Source organism: Astyanax mexicanus, chromosome 3, assembly GCF_023375975.1.
Source record: "Astyanax mexicanus isolate ESR-SI-001 chromosome 3, AstMex3_surface, whole genome shotgun sequence".
Classification (NCBI taxonomy): Eukaryota; Metazoa; Chordata; class Actinopteri; order Characiformes; family Acestrorhamphidae; genus Astyanax; species Astyanax mexicanus.
In genome coordinates this window covers 38,700,862-38,722,300 of record NC_064410.1, presented here as the reverse complement: position 1 = coordinate 38,722,300, position 21,439 = coordinate 38,700,862, and the positions used below count along the sequence as shown (strand labels likewise).

General features: G+C 35.9%; 1 long non-coding RNA gene across 1 annotated transcript in view; it reads left to right on the top strand.

Annotated features, from left to right (window-relative positions):
* Positions 1 to 20,877, top strand: part of LOC111195528 (uncharacterized) — a 66,153-nt gene extending 45,276 nt beyond the window's left edge. The window contains exons 3-4 of the long non-coding RNA XR_002651706.2: positions 18,564 to 18,650; positions 20,671 to 20,877. This is a non-coding gene — a long non-coding RNA (uncharacterized LOC111195528). The remainder of the gene's footprint in view (positions 1 to 18,563; positions 18,651 to 20,670) is intronic.
* Positions 20,878 to 21,439: the final 562 nt, after the last annotated feature.

Below are 21,439 nucleotides of genomic sequence, written 5' to 3'. Positions count from 1 at the left end.
ATTTACAAAATATACTTTTGTACATTTTTAGCAAAGTGTGTTAAAAACAAATGTTACAGTAGTTCACTTAAAGTATTATTCTTAAGGTATTATATTAATATAAAAGTTAAACTGTACAGTATTTCAATGCTCTGTAAATAAATACAAGTAAATTATAGGATACAGTATCAAATAAGAATTTTAAGTAAATTTGTCACACGCTAAAAATTGTACTACAGTGTATTAAAATATATTTTTTTATATCCAACGAATTATACCAGAAGTGTGCTACTTAAAAAAAAAAACAGGATCAAGAAGCATATTTGTAAATATATTTAACATCAATTCTTAGTACATTCCTAATATACTTGGTGTTTAATAGTGATACAGTTGTAATAATGTATTATAATTTTACTATAAGCATATTTAACATATGGGGTTTCATACATGACGTAGTATGTGTTTAAATGTTAATAGTTTTGTTTAGTACAGTTTAGTACAGTACACTTATCACAATTTAAGTAGGACATTGGTACTAATTTTATACAATTAAAGTAAAATAAGTACAAACATAGTATACTGATTAATAATGGGGCTACCAGTATGCTTAAGTGCACTAGAGTGCAATAATGCTTAGTGTATATTTTAATTTACTTTTTTCACTAATGTAAACACGAATGAAACGTGAAAAGTTTTTTTATAAAGTGTGAACTTGTGTTAGCAAAAGAAAAATATATGTATTGAATGAGGACTTGCAAATGTATTGCCTAAATGTTGGGGCAATATAGAAAATGCACGTAAAAACAGTATTTTGATTATTTCCTTTGACTTCTATTTGATAATAACAATGAACAGACAATATGAATCCAAGATAATTCATGTTTTATCTGCTCAGCCTTATTTTATTTATTAATGTACACCCATTCCTGCATTTCAGGCCTGCAACACTTTCCCAAAAAGTTAGGACAGTAAAGCATTAAGCCATTTTTTAATGTCACCTTTCCTTTTCCAAACATTTAAAGGTCTCATTCCACTAAAATCCACTTTTCTTGTTCTTTGTGAAATACTATAGGTCTCTTTGAGTTGTATATGCATGCTGAAAGCGCATAAAAGAAAATCCTTAGAAATGCGAGTTGATCTGAGAGATGTTAAGGTGTCTATGTCAAACATGAGTTCATGGCCTCACCCACCTTGGCTGAGGACCGCCCACAGGTGGCCCCCAGGCTACAGCATTAGGAGCTATAGCTAAGGAGGAGCTAACAGCTCTGTGTACTCTGTGTACAGCTTCTGTTTACAGCTAGTTAGTTAGCGTTAGCTATCTTGTGTAAGTAACTGTAGGTTTAAATCGGATCTCCGGTTGATTCTGCGTTTTAAAAAAAACCTGTCTTTCTTTAGAGACCAGTGATCCAGTGAACTAAAGCAGGGCCTAATAGAAACACAGATCACTTTTTTCACAAACAAATGACTCACGTGGCATTAAAAAAAGACATTTTGGCACACAAGATACCAAACAATTACATGTTTCAGGTATTATTTTGTCCTGTTGTTCCTGCAAACACCTCTTGTAAGGTGTGTAACAGTCATTATAACATTTTTTATTTAAAGATTCTCCTTACGTTGTCTTCTGGGGACAGATCAGAAAATACAGGTAAACCAGTACCTCTAGTACCTGAACCCTCTTTTTCCCCACTGGTATACCTTATATATATATTATATAAACTAAGTAATTTGTGCAGCATGTGGATTTGCATTGCCTTGTTGAAAAATTCATGGACATACCTAGAAAAGATGTGGTGGTAAACGTTGAAGATTTTAATGTTCTGAAACACTCTACTATATTATAAAGGGGTTATACTTTAAATTGCACCTATTGCTGACACAGATGTGCAAAATACACACATATTGTTTCTCTATTGAAACAATATGTGTTTCTAAAGAAAGTATCATCAATATACTATTACTCTCTTGAGCAGATAAACACAAATCTATTGGCAACATACTGGGGTTGAACACTGAAACTGAAACACCTGATTTTAGACCACAATTATTTATTTATTGTCTTGACTGATTTGGGCAGCCGTGATTTTACGTTTTTTGGATCCCTTTCAGACAGCTTCCTCTTGCGTCCACAGTTAATCCTTTTGGAAGTGGTTTGTCTTTCTTGGTGGTATGCTGACATTACCCTGGATACCGTGGCTCTTGATACATCGCAAAGACTTGCTGTCTTGGTCACAGATGCATCAGCAAGACGTGCACCAACAATTTGTCTTTTGAACTCTGGTATGTCACCCATAATGTTGTGTGCATTGCAATATTTTGAGCAAAACTGTGCTCTTACCCTGCTAATTGAACCTTCACACTCTGCTCTTACTGGTGCAATAATGTGCAATTAATGAAGATTGGCCACCAGACTGATCCAATTTAGCTATGAAACCTCCCACACTAAAATGACAGTGTTTCAGTTTCATTGTCCAACTCCTGTACCTAATATTATGTGTTGACTAGAGCCAGAATAGCTAAGAAACACTGACAACTATTCCTTATATCATCAAGTGTATGTAAGACATTCATTATCTCAGTGTTTAGTATTTAACAGATGCTTTGACAGTTTATGCTTTTTCCTCAGAACTTGAATTGCTTCTCTTAGTCACTGACCTGCAGCACATGTTCACAGCAACACTCGCTCGTTTTCTTCTACGCTGTAATGAGGAGTGAACTGGGGGCATCCTGTGGGCTAACGGTCAGAGGAAAGGCTAATTTCTCTCTTTCTCTCTTCCTCTTTCTCTCACGCATACTTATATTCTCTCTTTCCTTCTGTAAATGGTCTGAGAGTGTGTGTCTGTGTTTCATCACTTCTTTTTTTACCTTTTTTAGAATTATTCAGTTGCTGGGTTTAGTTTTCAGTGTGTGATATTAAGGTTCAGTTCTTTAGTGTGTTTGAGGGTTTTGCGGAGTTTGCTGGTAGCTGGCAGCTCTCTTCTTGAGAAACCTGATAGAAAGCGATCTCTGAATGATACTTTTGTGAAGATATTTCACCAAATACAAGATCTTAATTGTATCTTAAATGTATACATACAGAAAACCTCTGGAATATAATCAAGAGGAAGAAAGATGATTACAAGCCATGCACCAGGAGTGACATAAAGTTATTCAAAAGCAGTGTGTAAGACTGGTGGAGGAGAACATGCCAAGATGCATAAAAACTGTGATTAAAAAACAGGGTAATTCCACCAAATATTGATTTCTGAACTATTAAAACTTTATGAATATGAACTTGTCTTCTTTGCATTATTTGAGGTCTAAAAGCTCTGTATCTTTTTTGTTATTTTAGACATTTCTCATTTTCTGCAAATACCTTATTCTCACTAGAATTCTCATTGCCCTGTCTGTTAGACTGTCTTGTCTGTTGTATTTATTGAAGTGTTATAGTTTTATGTTGCACTATCATCACACTTTTGCACTTTATGTTGTCTATTGTATTGTTGTTCCATGTTGCTCCATGGTTCTGGAGGAATGTATGACTACGTAATGACAATAAAAGGCGATATTTTTTATTTAGAATTTGGGAGAAATGTTGTCTGATTCAGAAAATGAATGTCTCTTAATTCTTTCCTGAGATGTATATATGATTATTAAGTCTTCCTTAAGAAATTCCAATTTGAACAATGTGTGTGGACCAATTTTTACATATTTTAGGATTCACACTACAGGTGATTTGTGCTGCTTGTCTCTGTTGTGGAGCTTCTAATATGGGAATTAAACCACTATTTTTGTCCCCTAAAGAATTTAAACCCAAATCTTGAGGTTTTCTACTCACACAATGCATGAAGTAGAGGCAGTTTCGCAATGTAGAGTTATTGTAATAGATGACACTATATATATATATATATATATATATAGAATGCTGCTTTCACATCTGCCTTGTTTGGACCAATCCAAGACTTATCTGTTTGGTCCGAAGCAAAGTAGCATGTGTTAAAGGGGTCATGAACCATGGGCTAGGACAAAGGAAACACAGTTTGGTCCAACCAACAGAGGTGGTCTTGGTCCACTTCTATTGAACCATGGTCTGGTTCACCTGCAGTGTGAAAACTCTTTTCTAGATGGCTCAGGCTTTCTGACCAATTACTTCTTGGTGTGCAGATGCATCATGCAGCAGTATGGACACAAATGCTTATTCATAATTAGAAATAAAGGAATCTGAGGACAGAAATAGAATTTGTCACAACATCTGGCAAAGCAGCTCAACAAACACATGACTAACAGGCTACAAACCAATTAATACGAAGCACAGAGTGACTCAGCCCACCTAGCTGATGGTGACGACAGGATGTCTTAAAGTTCTTCTTAAAGTCCACTCATTAAACTGCAGTGTGAAACCAAAACTAACTAGACAAAATACAGTATATACAATGTAACAAATACACAAACTTTAATTGGTAACTTTAATTGAATTGAAATAAATCTACAATTAGGGGTCTATCTCAACATGCAACATATACAGTGAACAGGCAGCTTCAGTAAATGCTGTAGTCTCTGAAACCCCCAAACACTTTTAGAAATGTAAATAACTATTATTTTATTAATTAATAATTACTTTTTAATATGTGTATATGCGTTTAATATGCATGTTTTACCCTTAAAAACACTGCTTCAGTATCATGTGGATGCTTTACTGGCCAGTAATAAGGAGTACTTCGGGATTTACTTGCACTATGTAACTTTGTTGTAGCAGAACTGCCTAACACTGCACATCCCAAGTAGTTTTCATGTAAAATTCTGTAATTACTATTCCTCCTCATACTGCCCATGTGCTTCGTTCAGTTACAGTTCTGTGTCTCTCTCAGCTTGTCCAGAAATGCATGTGTAAAATGTGTCCTCTGTGAAGCATTCCCCAACTCTCAGAATTTAGGAGCACTACTTAACACTGCTTTAAAATGATGACATTAAATATTAATGAGGCCAAAGACCTGAGCTATTTCATCTCAAACACACTGATTTAATATTTCCTCTTCAGGAAATGCACAGTGATGAACAGAACTCTGCAGAATAATTAAGGTAATGGTTTCAGAGGTAAAAAATGAAGGAACTCCAATGCTTTAATGCCTAATAAGCCCACAGCAAATCAATACCATATTCTTCAAAACTTCACTATATCTGTGTGCTGGAGCAGAAGAACGGTGAGAGCTGATGCATGCATCCCCTGCAGTCTCAGTCTGACACTTTCATTTCAGACCCTGCGGAGATTCGTCTGCAAGCGGCTCAGTTATTCACTAGGCTGTACACTAGTGAATATATAGCAAGCAGCCAGAGCTGGAGCAGACCTTCCTAGAGGCTCTAATACAGCTTGCAGATGATTTTTCCTAAGGCTCTGGGCTTTAAGAAGCTGCTGTGGAACAGTGTGGTGTACTGGCAGGCATTGACGGACTTCAAGCTGAATTTTTCATTTTTTAAGTCATTTCGTGATGGAATGACAAGGATCTACTGCAGGTCCTCAGTGATAGCTTATCTAAGGGGAAGCTGCAGTTGAGATGCTGAAGGGCAGCTCTGACCTCCAGGATCTTAAGAACTGTTTCACTTTTCTGCTATAAACACCTAGTGGCCTCCGAAGCTCTGCAACTGGTGGGGAAATAAGAGCAACTTAAAGCTGTCTGTCTTTTTAGACTTAGTTTTTAGACCTGGCATTGATATCCTGGGTGATTCGATTCAGATTTCTCAGGGTATTTCTGCTAAAGAAAAACCCAATTATTGGTTGAAGTCTTCCAGTTTTCTAAGCATTATTTGAGCCCTAAAACCAAATTGTCTTCATCTATTAGCTTGTTCTTTCTGTATACCGTAGGGTGAACTTGAACCTTATGCAATTTTCTCATACCGCCATACCACTAGAGGCGCTGTGGAGCGCCATGCGGAACAGAACCGTGTTGAGTCAAATGTGTGGAGTCAAATGCCCGTCTAGTCTCTGTCTGGAGAGAAATGAGCACACCTCCTGCTGATGTTTCTACTGTAGAGGGGTTTAATCCCAGTAAAATAGAGCAGTAACTCCAGCCCCTTTTAAATATATTAATACTGTAGCTTGATGGATGATTTGAATGTATTTTTTGACTTGACAAAAAAAGGAATTGTGGCGATTGTATGTGATTTAATACTGTAATGCCTTCATATAATATTATGACTTCAATTATAACATATTTTAAATTGATATTAAACTTGCGTTTTACTTGTGCAAAAGAGCTATTGAGAAATAACTCTTGTAATACTTAAACATTAAGTATTTTATGTCCATTTATAGTGTTTATGGAGCTATTTAAAATATTTAGTTATGTAAAGGAAGCCGTGTTAAGTGTTGGCGTGTCTCTTTTTAAGGTCTATTGTTTATATACTTCAGCTGTTTTTCTGATTATAAAGTCTGATAATGATTTTTTTCAAATATTATGTCATTTTGTGGGACAAAGTAAACCCAATAGTAATGCCTTGGTGTTTAATATTATATGTACTCCTAACAGTACAGTAAGTCACAAACCTATATTAAAGCTCAGTCATGCCAAAAATAATAATAAAAAAGTAATAAAAACACTGTTATATACCGTGAAACCGTCAGAATCTTTAAAAATACCGTGATATGCATTTTTGGCCATACCGCCCAGCACTAAAGTGAAGCATTAAGACACTTTTAAGGCATTTATACTACTGTAATAATGTGATCATAATCATCTCTGACCACCTCCAAATAAGCACAAGTTTTGAAGGTTTGGATTTCACTGTGTCCTTGAGATGCACTGTATCCTAGTCACTTATATGACAAAGATAAATAAACACAAGGTTCCCTATTTTAGCAATCTTTAGGCGAGCTGTCAACTGTGCAGCATGCACTTAGTTTTAAATGTGTCTGTGTGTCTTTGCTATAGTAATGACGGGAAAAGTATGCCCTGCGTGGCTACTAATTGTACCAATTCTCTTAATCTTAATCATGGGTGTGTTTTGGGCGTATTATTTTACAAAACAATCAGTGTGTCACTTGCCATTCCCTTTAAAAGCCAGATGAACTTTGACTTTGGCGGATTGCTATTTCAGAGGCGCTGCTACCTGGACGTGTCCAGCGCTGACTTGGTTGTTCAAGGTTTGAACTTGCTGTCTTGGTTGCTTTCAGTCAGTGGTGCACCTGTGTTGTCCATTGCCACGATAACAATACTTCAGAAATATACTTAAACACATCTCACTTCCAGACCACCACGCCCACCAGGCTGGGTATAAGATAACAATGATCATCTTGATGTGGCTTTCACAGAGGGTAAGATAGAGCTCATGGATTCCCGTGAAGAAAAGCATTACATTTTAAAGTATGATGGATTCAAAGCTAATGGCAAATTAGCAATGTTTCTGCTCAGTATGTAATTGTTAGAGACCATGCCCAAAAATACAGACAAAATGAACGTAGAGTTCCGATAGAATCCATACGTAAGTTGTAGTTAGGGGTGGGCGATATGGCTCTAAAATAATATCAGGATATTTCATGGTATTTTCACGATAACGATACTTTTGCCGATATGACAATTATTATTTAAATTATTTAGAATTTTATCATTGCAAAAAAAAAAATATATATCAGATTTGTAACAGAAGTCAATGATCTAGAATGTCATGATACTAGTAATGCACTCCAAATATCTACAAATATCCAGGATTAAAGTAAAATAAATGATACTAGACAGATATAATATGTCTCTAGTAGATATATAATGGGTAATTAGAACAGTGTGAATTTTGCTTTTGCTAGATTAGGTAATTAGGAGTGGGTAATATGGCACGATATTTTAGGGTATAATGTCATTTTGTTTGCGATATTATCACGTACAATACGATATGGCACACCCCTAGTTGTAGTATAAATGAGCCTTTAGTGTACCTTCTGTTTACCTGGAATGCAATGTGCCTTGTTTTACTTATACTGAAATACACCCTTGTTTTAACAAACTGGAATTCAAACTGGAATTCCAACATTTTGATTGCTGATGTTGACAATCTGATCAGCACTTTGTATAAGTTTGATAAAATCTTATCTAGGCTAAAAGTGAAGAGTTTTTCTATTCGTAAACTGGTTGAACTGTAAACACTGAGTTTACCATAAGACCAGAGTTTGGTAAGACATAAACCAGGTAAAGACAAGCAGACTAAACAGAAAAAAACTGAGAAGCTCTCCTTGACCAATTTTAAATATGTTTTAATAGATTGAAATAGCTTCTGTTTCACTTCTATAACAAAAAAAAAAAACGTGTTTAATTGGCAACTATCTGGCAGCATGTTCTCTGTGGCACAGGCTGAAGCCTCCAGATCCTCCTTCAGGTCTCCAGGCTGTGCTGGTGGACAAATTCTGGGACAAGCTGCACTAAATCCCACAGAGTGTGCTGTTTCTGCTCAAAGAGGAAGCAGGTCAAGGCCTTGTGCATCTGGCGAGTTGCAGCTTTCAACCTCCGGTTCCTACAGAAGCTTCTCAGTGGACCGGACAACCTGGTGTGGAGGCCAGTGGCCTACGCTCTGCTCTGGAGACTGGGTGATCTAGATATGGATCTGCCTTTGTTTTCAGTTTTCAACACTGGGAAAAAAGCACAACCTTCTTCTACTGGCTCTTGAGGGAACCACTAATAAAAGGGGCACACCTGGACGTGATGAGTGGAATGAACTCATCCGTGGGTAGGACTTAAAACCTTGGGGAACTTGATGGAACTAGCAGGTTCTGGTCTGAACAGAGTATCCACAGTGGCTGAACACCTGAATATCAGGTCAACAGATTTTGTAGAGCAGCGTTGTTTTTTTGTTTGTTTTTTTGAAGTGATGATAGTGGCAATGTTCTGTTCCAAAAGCTGAGCACACTTCAACTCAGTTAGGACTGATGGTGAGCTACTGCAGATACTAACTCAAACTGTAATTGAGTTTAAGTTTTACTCAACTCTGGAAAATTTGGACAATTTGAAGGTATATGGTGCCTAATGGAACTACTATGAAGCAAGTGTGACTTCTTGAAATTAACGTTTTTGTGTCTTTATTCACTTTATTTCAAACAGCATTTTCCATCAGATGTTTTTTCCTTCTTTCTGTAGAGATTTTCTTTCACCCAACTGTTTGTACATTTTGAAAACACTGAATGGAAAATAAATTACCTAGATAAGTTTACACTAGGTAAAAAGAGGGAAAATTGTTATTGTTAAAGCCATATAGCCATATAAAGTTATACAATGTACTTTTTTATTTTTGCTCGACATACAGCATATACATACAAATAACCTGTTGCTACACTCACAGCAAACATTTCCTCACTACCTCACACAGCTTTTCAAAGATTTCTTTTGGACATTCTGAAATGCTAAATTCAAAGCATGTCTACATACAAATGGACCTACATTGCTCTTCCAGAACTGTCTGGTGGGTTTGCACTCCCAGATATTTGGTGGAATACTGCTCACCCTGCCAATTAAAAAGGCTGAAAACATCACAAAAGGTGATATCTCTGGTAAATCTCTGGATTTGCCTTGTTTTGATGCTGTTTCTGATTATGATAGCTGATGATCATCTGAAATTCTTTTTCACACGACTGTAGTGATGGGAAATGCGAGTTGTTTACTTTTTTCTGCCAGAAATTAATAGTTGTGTATAACCTTTGTGAAATGTCAGGATGGGAACGAGGCTTGTCACTCTCAACCTCTTTTATTTTGTACTGTCTATCTCCTTGTCTATTCTTTGTTTCAACAGGGACTTCTTGCCTCTGACCTCTAATGGACCGAGATTACCTGCCCCCTTGTGTGTGTGTGTGTATTTAGTGGAAGGGCCTGGTCAGAAGTGAATGATGGGGGCAGAACCCATGTTTGCCCCACAGGAAAAGCTAGTGACAGACATAAAACAACTAATGACTCTCTCTCTCTCTCTCTCTTCCTATGTGTATGTGTGTGTTTGTGTGTGTGCTTAATGTACCTCTTATTTTTACAAGAGATATGGTAGCTGTTGAGTCACATTCAGTATCACACAGATGTGGGTAAAAGTAATAAATGCTAAGATCTTGGGTTGTTGTTTTATGGTTATTGATGAGAGATCAGTTCACACTGTTGATGTTGAGGAAATCTGTCTTCTCCACTTCCACCTCAATACGCTCATTTTCATCTGAATTGTTAGCATAGAAACACCAGAAGTGCGTGATCAATAATAGATGCTGCCATGACTTGATTCTCTAGACTAGACAGATTATCAATAATGTATTTATACTTTCCCTCTGTTCTGTTTTAGAAATCCGCTTTAACACCCAAAACTGGTAAAAAGCTGTGATCAGAATATGAACATTTGTTTTCTATTGAAATGCTTGCTTATTCTTTTTGTTTTTTAACGATAGACAGACAGCTGGACAGAATTACGGGCATTCTTTTACTTGGCATTCTTTACTTTCTCAGTCAGCTTTATGAGGTAGAGTCACCTGGAAAGGCTTTCAGTTAACAGCTGTGCTGAACTTGTCAAGAGTTCGTTACTTGAATTTCCTGCCCTTTTAATGTGTTTGAGAGCATCAGTTGTAAAGTTGTGAAGAGAAAAAGTTGAGTTATACAGTAATTAGCCCTGTTGGAGTTATGTTCTAATCCATATTATGGCAAGAACTACTCAACTAAGTATAGAAAAAAAAAAAAAACTTTATGATGAAACTGGCTCTCATCAGGACCTTGCTTGTTCACTTTGTATTTTAGCGATAGACAGACAGCTGGACAGAATTACAGGCATTGAAGTGGTGTCTTGGCTGTATTTTCTCAGTAAGCTTTATGAGGTAGAGTCACCTGAAATGGCTTTCAGTTAACAGCTGTGCTGAACTGAAGTTAAAAGTTCATTTTTTGAATTCCCTGACCTCTTAATGTGTTCAAAAGCATCAGTTGTAAAGTTGTGAAGAGGTAGAGTTGGTATACAGTGAATAGCCCTATTTGAGTAATGGTCTAATCCATATTATGCCAAAAACTACTCAACTACGTAAAGGAAAAAAAAATGTTATGACGAAAATGGCTCTCATCAGGACCTTGCTTATTAACTTTGTATTTTAGCCATATAGTTGAGCAGTTTTCAGATTGTATCACCAATATCTATTGAGAATATTAAATAGTGGTTAGATGCTCCATCAATATAATAGACACTGATCAGTCAGAATATTATTATATTATTATTATATATATATACAGCTCTAAATTATGGTTTCTTTGATTTTACCAAATTGAAAATCTCTGGAATATAATCAAGAGGAAGATGGATGATCACAAGCCATCAAACCAAGCTGAACTGCTTGGATTTTTGCACCAGGAGTGGCATAAAGTTATCTAAAAAAAGGAGTGTGTAAGACTGGTGGAGGAGAACATGCCAAGATGCATGAAAACTGTGATTAAAAACCAAGGTTATTCCACCAAATATTGATTCCTGAACTCCTTAAACTTTGTGAATATGATCTTGTTTTCTTTGCATTATTTGAGGTCATTATTCTTTGCATATCCTTTGTGGTCATAGGCAATTTATTGGTGTGCTTGCCTTGTAGCAACTGGCCTGCTAGAGGATGACCACTGCAAACTCTGCAGACTGTGTAGACTAGCTTGGTAGGAGTTAAGAAGTGAGTGGACACAGTGTTTAAAAACTCCAGCAGCACTGCTCTGTCTGATCCACTCACACACACACAGCACAACACACATTACACTGTAAAAAATGATGTGCTGGTTTTACCTAAAAAATATAGTGCAACGTTTTTGCAAGCTTGTTTTTAAGTGTTACCCACAAATCTTTTTTGATAACTTTTAATTAAAATATTAAACTGATATTACTTAATAATTTGCTTGCAAAAATGTTGCACTATGTTTTTACGTAAACCCATAGAAACATTTTTCGTCATTTTTACAAAAAAAATTACAGTGAAATTACTTAAAAATAAGGTTGCAAAAATGTTGCACCATATTTTTACGTAGAACCAACAAATATTTTTTAGTCATTTTTAACTAAAATCTTAAACTGACATTACTTAATAATAAGGTTGCAAAAATGTTGCACCATATTTTTACGTAGAACCAACAAATATTTTTTTACTCATTTTTAACAAAAATCTTAAACTGGCAATACTTAATAATACGTTTGCAAAAATGTTGCACCATATTCTTAAATAAAACTAAGAAAAGTTTTTTTGTCCTTTTTTCAAAAAGTCTTAATACTGACAGTACAAAAAAAATCACTTTACGCCTTCACATAAAAAAATGTCTTTGTCCAGTGAATAAACTTAATATTAACTTAACTTAATATTGTAAGATGAACATGAGCAAGACAGCAGGTTGAGCAGCTGAACATTAAATATTTAAAAGCAGTTAAAAAAAAAGTCTTAGACCATTTCAAATGAACTCCATTTATTTTTTTTAACAAACAGTCTGTAATTATAGAAATACATGTGTTTTATGCTCATCTGCAAAAACTCTGTAAAACAGTGTAGAAACAAAAATAATATTTTATCCCTTTGTCTCCCTAACCTGCAGGCCAATTACTGAAAAAAAAAGCATTTTTACAGTCAGTTGAAATAAGTAGATCAGAAAGGTGTTTGTACATAACTTTTTATATTTATTGCACATCAGAATAGAGCAGAATAAAATCCTTTAAAAAAACATTTTTTTTTTATAAAAAAAAAAGCAAAAGCAAAAAGTAAACAGTTACAGAGAGTGTCACAGGTGTGCTTCGGCACACGTGTAAAAACACTGGCTCTGATTGGCTACCACCTCTGTCCCGCATAACTCGCCACCTGATTGGCTGAGCCCAGACCTCTTTTTTTCTCAGGCTGAAGCCCATGGAAACGCGCATGCGCAGTTTATCGCTGTAGAACAAAGAGAAACTCCTAAAATAAACCGTTAAAGTTGATAATATTTTTTTCTAAAAGCAGTGCTCGGATATGAGGATTACTGGAGACTGGACTGATGGATGTTGTGATGTTTGGAGGGGTTCTGAAGCCCGGACTCTGAGGTACGCGCTGATATTCTCTGTTTGCGTGTGAGGGGTGTCCTGTAGTAACCCCAGGCGGATCAAAGAGCGTGTTCACAGACCGAACCGTCTAACGCACTCTTATTCAGGAACCGTACATCCTACAGTAAAACGGTTTGCAGCTCCGTAATCCTGAGAGTCAGCAGGCTGTCATTGATATATTGAGCCTGTAATTATTCATAAACACAGCCAGATATTAATTATTATATTTATCTGGCCCGCCGTCGGGCCAGGGCGTGTTAAGAGCGTGTCAAGTTCAACAGGTGTTACACCGAGAACTGTCACCTGTTTAGACCTGGAGTCACAGATCTCTATAGGTCACAGTTCATGGTGAAACACCTGTTACTACTCACTAGCCTGGGCAGGGGTCCGCTCGAATTACTGTTATTATATCATTATATAGTAACGCACTGCTTTTAATCACCAGTAACGTCAACGGCGTTGTAACGACAGGAAAAGTAATTAATTATTTTATCCCGTTACTGACAAAATGACGTCGTTACCTAACGCCGTTACTTATAACGCTGTTATTCCCAACACTGATAATTATAGAACTAAGTGCACCAAGCTGCTCAGTGAAAAGGAGATTGTAAAAAAGGGGTTGAAGTGGCCAATCATTGTAGCTAACATGCGTTAGCCTTATAGCACGCGAACAATACTTTGATTAGCCAGCTAGACCGACTCTGGTCTGGCGTTACTCACCGGGGTCTCTAATGCGGTGCACGCTAACGCGGTGTAAGCATTATAGCACGCTAACGCTGTGTTAGCATTACAGCACGCTAACGTGGTGTTAGCATTACAGCACGCTAACGCGGTGTTAGCATTACGGCACGCTAAAAATAAGTTGATTAAGCCAGCTAGACCGACTCTGGTCTACTCACCGGGGTCGCTAATGCGGTGTTAGCATGACGGCCCAGCCCGGTTTGTACGCGCCCAGTGCCGGAATAGCCACCCGAGTGGTTAGCCTACGTGCTAGCTAGCTACATTTGCCCTTTCTTTCGGTTTGATGCTTGCCTATAGCTGCAGGCCAACACAGTTCACTGAAGCACCGTGTTTCTAAAACCAACTTAAACTACACAGATAACTCACAACTGTAAATATCTCAAAAATAATCAGTCACTGTGCTCTTACCCATGCAGTCCATGCTCGCTGCCTTCCAAAAGTTCTTCATCAGTGGAGATAAGTACTTGTATCAGTGCCTCGTGGTCTCCCAAGCAGCCTTAAAATATTTAGTTAGGCGTAACAAAATCTTAACATAATACACACTAAAACTATTGGGTTGTACTTATTTTTGTAATTAAGCAAAGTTCGAAAAGTATAATTTTAGGTAAAATCTTCTCATTATAATGAGCAAACATCACTGGGCTCAAATCATGTTGATTTTACTCAAATATTCATGCAATATTTCTCCAAATTTCTAAACAAAATAAACACACAAAATATTGGGTTGTACATACTGTTTTAATTAAGCATAGTTCAAAAAGTATAATTTTAGGTAAAATCTTCTCATATTAATGAGCAAAGTTTACTGGGCTCAAGAATCGTTTTTTGCAGTGTACTAACACCTCTACCACATTGAAAAAAAGGATGCGTAAAATTTACTTCAAAATTTTCGCAACTTTCTGCCCTAGTTTTCTTTGCCTTAGCCCTTGTCCTTTGTTCTTTACTCATTTTGTTTATTTTTTGTTCTTTTCTAGTTCCCTGTTTATTTATATTGTATATATCCCTACCCTGTTTAGTTTAGTATTTGTTCTGTTCCTCGTTTGGTTCTTCGTTCATTAGCCTCCCTGTTTGTTTATTATTATTTTCTCTTGTTTGTTTAGTTTATGTTCTCTTGTTTCACTGGTTTGTTTTGATTATTGTTTATTTGTTTCTCTTTGTTACATGTTTACTTGTTCCTTGTTTCTTTGTTTATTTGTTATTTATTTATAAAATATTTATTTACCTGCGTGTACGTCCGCCTCCTCGTCTCCCTGCCTGGCACCCCTGACACTTCAACTCGGTTTCAAGACTTAAATGTTACATAGAGTAAATAAGAGAACTGAACTTCAGTCAATCCTTTCTTTTAGTAAACTTTACTAAATTTATTTTTGCTGGATCAATCCTTTCTTTTAGTAAACTTTACTTAATTTCTGCATACAATATTACCTAATTACAATTACTTCATTTATACAATATTACTGAAATTTAAATATTTTTTAGTTAAAACATACATTCAAATATTTACATAATCTCAAATATTTATTTTCTAAACAGACCAAGTCTCACTGTCTCAACAGATGTATGGCATGTTATACATTCTTTTTAGTATACTAAATATATTTAGTACATCGTATAATATGCGTGTTTTAACTAAAAATATTTAAATTTCAGGAACTATAATATATTATATATTATAAATCATTTGAGTAATATTGTATAAATGAAGTAATTGTAATTATGTAATATTGTATGCAGAAATTAAGTAAAGGTTACTCAAAGAAAGGACTGATACAGCGAGAATAAATAAAGTAAAGTTTACTAAAAGAAAGGATTGATTCAGCAAAAATAAATAACATTTACTAAAAGAAAGGATTGATTCAGCAAAAATAAATAAAGTAAAGTTTACTAAAAGAAAGGATTGATTCAGCAAAAATAAATAAAGTAAAGTTTACTAAAAGAAAGGATTGATTCAGCAAAAATAAATAAATAAAGTTTACTAAAAGAAAGGATTGATTCAGCAAAAATAAATAAAGTAAAGTTTACTAAAAGAAAGGATTGATTCAGCAAAAATAAATAAAGTAAAGTTTACTAAAAGAAAGGATTGATTCAGCAAAAATAAATAAAGTAAAGTTTACTAAAAGAAAGGATTGATTCAGCAAAAATAAATAAAGTAAAGTTTACTAAAAGAAAGGATTGATTCAGCAAAAATAAATAAAGTAAAGTTTACTAAAAGAAAGGATTGATTCAGCAAAAATAAATAAAGTAAAGTTTACTAAAAGAAAGGATTGATTCAGCAAAAATAAATAAAGTAAAGTTTACTAAAAGAAAGGATTGATTCAGCAAAAATAAATAAATAAAGTTTACTAAAAGAAAGGATTGATTCAGCAAAAATAAATAAAGTAAAGTTTACTAAAAGAAAGGATTGATTCAGCAAAAATAAATAAAGTAAAGTTTACTAAAAGAAAGGATTGATTCAGCAAAAATAAATAAAGTAAAGTTTACTAAAAGAAAGGATTGATTCAGCAAAAATAAATAAATAAAGTTTACTAAAAGAAAGGATTGATTCAGTGAGAATAAATAAAGTAAAGTTTACTAAAAGAAAGGATTGATTCAGCAAAAATAAATAAAGTAAAGTTTACTAAAAGAAAGGATTGATTCAGCAAAAATAAATAAAGTAAAGTTTACTAAAAGAAAGGATTGATTCAGCAAGAATAAATAAGAATAAATAAAGTAAAGTTTAATAAAAGAAAGGATTAATTTCTACAATAATAAATAAAGTAAAGTTTAATAAAAGAAAGGATTAATTCAGCAAAAATAAATAAAGAAATGTTACTCAAAGAAAGGATTGACTGAAGTTCAGTTCTCTCATTTACTCTATGTAACATTTAAGTCTTGAAACAGAGTTGAAGTTACTTAAATTCAACTAAAATTAAATTTACATTAAAAAAAGCAACCGTAGAAAGTTGCGAAACTTTTTTAAAGTAAATTTCACTCATCATTTTCTTTTCAGTGTACCACCAAAATGTGCAAGAAAGAGGGTCCTCCAGGACCAGCCTTGGGAAACACTGACCTAAATACCTATTAGAGGTTTTAAAAGTGCAGAGTCATGAACATTTCTGCATTGTTGTGGATGAGATCATGGGTAGAATCACAGTGTGTTCAAGCAAGTAACAAACTGCCTGTTCTACACAGTGGAAACATTCATTTCTCTGTTTATGGCAAAGTACAAACTACACGCGCTGCCACAGAACATCTAAACACCTTGCCAATATCTAAAATTACAGTTTACAATTTTACTTTGTGCTCTTTTCTCTCACACGCATTCCCGCACACACTCACGTTTTCCACTGCTTTTGTGCGCTGTCACTGTGGAAGTGTTGATCTGCGCGTGTTTAACTTTCATCATGCGTAGCTTAAGCTCATGCTTACATCTGCTCATCAAAACCTTTAACATCAAAGCGCGGCTCTGCTAGCGTTTTAAAGGCCATTTGGAGGAATTTAGGTGCCCTGCAAACAATAATGATCAAAGTGCTGCGCGTCTCTCTCGGTCACTCTACGTGCTTAGTCAGAAACACTGCGGTTCCTTCGCTCTAATGTTCAGATAAAACGGCCCAGTTAAAGACTGTGATATTTATCCAAGCGGCGGTATGCTGAAAATGGCCCGTCCGTTCTGAGTGAGGAACTTCAGGCATTTTCTTTCATGACTTCCAGTGTTTATCTGAACACTCTCCATTCCTAGAGGTTTTCCATCCATGCTCCAGAAATGCTTTGATTGTAGAAGCTACTGCCCGGTTGGATAAGCTTTACAGAATGCCGACAAAAACCTGTTTTTGATATTGATATTATTGAGATTTCGTTTAAATCTGCTACAACATGAATTCATTAGATTTAAAAAAGTCTAAATACCTATTGTTTACCTATTTGAAAGGAACTCGATCATCCTTCAGGCCCTATCTTACACTCTGCACAAGGTGTGTCGCGATGCTCATTCCTATCTTACATCCCATCAACAGTCAACAGTATTTTCACGCCTTGCACTCTCGCCATTAAAATAGTGTCAGAGTTTAGGAATAAATCTACATTGGTGGACGTGGTGGTCTGGAAGTGAGGTGTGTTCAGGTAAATTTCTGGTGTGTTTCTATCTTGGAGACGGAAAACACAGGTGCGCCACTGACTGAAACGTACCTAGACAACAGTCAACCATCAGATTCCATTTCTATAGGAGCAGCATGTACAAATCTGCTCGTTAACCACACACATGGACTCGCTTTTGACGACGTTTAACTCAACAATAAACTGAATCAAGAATCAAATAACATTGCTGTTCTCTTAAATGAGCTGCTGGCATATCTTCACAATGTGAACGCGCAGGTCAGTATCCTCTACTGAGACTGCGCTGTTAAGATACGAACACATCAGAGACAAGTCAGAGCTCACCTGACTCTAAAGGGGAATGACAACTGACACACTGATTGGTTTATTTCACGTTACACCCAAAACACACCCATGATTATTAGGAGAATTAGCACATTTCTTTTGCACATTTTTGAGCTGCACTCTCACAGTACCAAAGACACACCGACATACCATAAATCAAGCTGCGCGATCCGCAACTGATCGCTAAATTAAGGTCCTTCATGTTTGTTCTTTATTAAAACCAAAAGTAGTTATTCTTAGCGGACATTACTCAAAGAAACATCTACAGCATTTTTATTTATATATTTGCTTTTAATAGATAAATTTGCTACAGTGCTAGCAAAGCTAACAAAAACAACATCTAATCCAGATTCACAGTGTAACCATCCACCAATGGATCCTGCTAGGTCTTTAAATTTCATGCCTCCTTTTTTCTCTGTGTTATTTAGGTTTGGATGCACCCAAAAGAGCCATGCATAATGGTTAGGCCCTCAAGAGTTGGAAAGAAATACACACAAATCACCTTTTAAATTCCAGTGAGTAAAACCAACTTCATATGGTAAAATGTATAGACTGTGTGTATGACTTCCACATACTGTCAATGTGTTATAATGACAGTATGTGTTGGACATTATTGCACAGTGTGCATATGCACAAATACTAACTAATGCAGCACCATATTAACCCATGCATCTACCCTATCGAATCTAGTACTTCACTCACTGTCTGGCTACAGTGTTGTAAGCTGTAAGAGCAAGTTACATTTTTTCTACCGTGAAGTGTAACTTCATGCTGGCTAAGACCAGCAATGATGGAACTCTGGATTAATTCTCCCATGTAATGGGAAATCAGTCATCTCTTAATAAACAAACCTATCCTAAGCTAATAGTGCCTGATTTTGAAATAGTAATTCATATTTAGGGCATAATAAAAAAAAAAAGTATATACTGGCAAACCTATTACTCTTGTTTTGGCATTTAACTACATAGCCAAGAGAAGGAAGTCATTGTTGGCTTAGATTAGACACACTAATGGTGAGTTAGTGATTAGGGGACACACACTAATTATCTAATGAAATGATGCCAGGAACCAATAGTTATAATGTTAATTTCACTGTGCTATTTAAATTCATGAGTAAATAAAACAGATTTTAAGTTCATATAAAAATAGTAGACATTAAGGAAAGTAACAGTTATATTTACTTAACTTTTCCAGGGCAATCTGTTTCACAAATTCTCTTAAGTAAAATAAACTTATCACATTTTTTTTTGTAATATTTTATCTTCACAGTGATGATCACTATGAAACAGCACATTTATTGATGGAGCATTTTTTTAATGAATAGACCCATTGTCTCTTTCCTCCTGCTCAGATTTTCTTGACTGACAGACCATTTCCATCCTGTTTTCAGCCTCTTCTGCTGCTCAGACAAATCCTCTCTGCTCACTGCTGGACCACAGTTCACCCTCCTCCTCCCTCCCATCCTCCCCTCCCACCCTCCTCCTCCTCCTCCTCCTCCTCTCCGCAGCTTTTAGTGATTTTAGAGCTGATCTGCTCAGGGGGCTGTAATGTCTGTAAGCACACACTCAACCTCAGCAAATCTGTGCTGACTTGGCAAGTTAGGATTTAACTGGTGTGAGATTATAGACGCGGGCACACTCAGACACTTAAACGCACGTGAACACGTGAACACACACACACTTACAGTATATCTAGACAGACGCTTTAAACGACAGACACTAAAAAAAAAGAGCCATGGCAACAGTAAGTAAAATGGTGTAACATGTTGAGGAAGGAAGCAATGTTGCAGTAGAGGCAAGACTCAGATAAAAAATGGAATAAACATTTTAACACTTGCTTAAGTACTGTAAAACATGCACTATATTGCCAAAAGTATTCGCTTGCCTGTATTGCATTTGGTGCTGTAAGGCTTGGATGGAGCTGCTCAGCCATGGAAACCCATTCCATGAAGCTCTCTATGCTCTACTGTTCTTGAGTTAATCTGAGGGCCACATGAAAGTCGGAGGTCTGTAGGGATTGACTTTGCAGAAATTTGGTGACCTCTGCTCACAGAATCCACTCTGAAGTCACTTCCACTGTGTTATAACATCACTGACAGTTGGCTGTGGAATATTTAGTAGTGAGGAAATTTCACGACTGGACTTGTTGATCCATTCTTTCACTAATGTTTGTAGAAGAAGTCTGCATGTCTAGGTGCTTGGCCTAGGTGTACATAAGCTGTACATTGGCCATGAAAGTTCAATTATTTGGGTGGGTGAGCGAAAACCTCTGGCAACATAGTGTAGTGTAGCTAAACATGTATGCTTTCTAACATTTATAAATAAATACATTTCTGTCCCGTTTAGCCTACGATTGCAAAGTAACAAAAAAAGACACCTATTGATTTATTGTTCTTATCTTTTTATCACAGGTCAAAGCCAGGTGATATTATGCAAAAACGACTATTTTGTCATTCAAGTGTTATTCTGTTTCTGTCATCAGTTATTCTATCTTCTCATCTGTTTTTTTGTTTGTTTGTTTTCTTTTTCTGGACAGGGTCATTGTATCCAGATCCTACCTGGAATCCTTGGGCAGAAGGCCAGAAGACCCCCTGGATGTAGCTTTATTTGCCTTAAACACTGTTAAGCATAACCTTCCACCATCATCATCATCATCATCATCATCATATCTCCTGTCTGCTAACTAAACAATGTATTATGTATATGTATTAGAGCTTTCAACATTAAAGCATTAACACACTGATTCATTTTGAATCACTAGCATGTTATTATTTTTTGAAATGTAAGTTTATTGCGTCCAAGTTTGACACCAAATCCCGTGGTAATCTGCCTTGCCCAACACATGGATTTTCTTGTGGCTAAATGACACAAAAAGACAGAGCATTTATTTGCAGAAAATGAGAAATGGTTAAAATAACAAAAAAAGATGCACAGCTTTCAGACCTCAAATAATGCAAAGAAAACAAGTTCATATTCATAAAGTTATAAAAGTTCAGAAATCCATATTTGGTGGAATAACCCTGTTTTTTAAATCGCAGTTTTTATGCATCTTGGCATGTTGTCCTCCACCAGTCTTACACACTGCTTTTTGATAAGTTTATGCCCCTCCTAATGCAAAAATTCAAGAGGTTCAGCTTGGTTTAGCAAACAGACATGGGCATCTGTCTAATGTGTTCTTTGACTCAATGGCTTTTATTACAGTCCAAGTATTTTATTCAGTATCTACATGGAAAGCAGTGCAAATTGGTTGAGTTGTGCCTAGGTATTACCAGTGAGAGCAGAAACCAGGCACCACTGGCAGTTCA